Source organism: Lolium rigidum, chromosome 7, assembly GCF_022539505.1.
Source record: "Lolium rigidum isolate FL_2022 chromosome 7, APGP_CSIRO_Lrig_0.1, whole genome shotgun sequence".
Lineage (NCBI taxonomy): Eukaryota > Viridiplantae > Streptophyta > Magnoliopsida > Poales > Poaceae > Lolium > Lolium rigidum.
The window spans coordinates 347169055-347170596 of record NC_061514.1 but is presented as its reverse complement, the minus strand read 5'-3'; positions in this window follow the sequence as shown (position 1 = coordinate 347170596).

The window sequence follows — 1542 nt, the reverse complement described above, 5'->3', positions numbered from 1 at the left end:
TAATGGACACACCCAATTAAGCGTAGCATAAGATCTCGTCATTAAGTTATTTGCTATAAGCTTTCGATACATAGTTACCTAGTCCTTATGACCATGAGATCATGTAAATCACTTATACCGGAAAGGTACTTTGATTACACCAAACACCCTTTGCGTAAATGGGTGGCTATAAAGGTGGGATTAAGTATCCGGAAAGTATGAGTTGAGGCATATGGATCAATAGTGGGATTTGTCCATCCCGATGACGGATAGATATACTCCGGGCCCTCTCGGTGGAATGTCGTCTAATGTCTTGCAAGCATATGAATAAGTTCATAAGAGACCACATACCACGGTACGAGTAAAGAGTACTTGTCAGGAGACGAGGTTGAACAAGGTATAGAGTGATACCGTAGATCAAACCTCGGACAAGTAAAATATCGCGAGACAAAGGGAATTGGTAATATATGTGAATAGTTCATTCGATCACTAAAGTCATCGTTGAATATGTGGGAGCCATTATGGATCTCCAGATCCCGCTATTGGTTATTGGTCGGAGTGAGTACTCAACCATGTCCGCATAGTTCTCGAGCCGTAGGGTGACACACTTAAAGTTGGATGTTGAAATGGTAGTACTTGAATTATGGAATGGAGTTCGAATATTTGTTGGGAGTCCCGGATGAGATCCGGACATCACGAGGAGTTCCGGAATGGTCCGGAGAATAAGATTCATATATAGGATGTCATTTTATGTGAATAAAATGTCGCGGAAGGTTCTATGGAAGGTTCTAGAAGGTTCTAGAAAAGTCCGGAAGAAACCACCAAGGAAGGTGGAGTCCACAAGGGACTCCACCTCCATGGCCGGCCAGCCCTAGTGGGGGTGGAGTCCCAAGTGGACTCCACCATAGGGGGCCGGCCACCCCCACATGGGAGGTGGGAATCCCACCTTTGGGTGGGAGTCCTAGTTGGGCTAGGTTTGCCCCCTCCTATGGAAGGTTTTGGTTTCGGGTCTTATTCGAAGACTTGGACACCAACACTTGGGATCCACCTATATAATGAGGGGCCAAGGGAGGGGGCCGGCCACCCCAAAGACCATAGCTTGGCCGCCCCCTTGAGTGGCCGGCCACCCCCTCCCAAACCCTAGCTTTGCTCCTCCACTTCATATTGCCCGGTTTGCTTAGCGAAGCTCCGCCGGACTTCTACACCGCCACCGACACCACGCCGTCGTGCTTGTCGGATTCAAGAGGAGCTACTACTTCCGCTGCCCGCTGGAACGGGAGGTGGACGTCGTCTTCATCAACAACCGAACGTGTGGCCGAGTACGGAGGTGCTGCCCGTTCGTGGCGCCGGAACCGATCGTGATCAAGATCTTCTACGCGCTTTTGCAAGCGGCAAGTGAACGTCTACCGCAGCAACAAGAGCCTCATCTTGTAGGCTTTGGAATCTCTTCAAGGGTGAGACTCGATACCCCCTCGTTGCTACCGTCTTCTAGATTGCATCTTGGCTTGGATTGCGTGTTCGCGGTAGGAAAATTTTTGTTTTCTATGCAACGTTATCCTACGG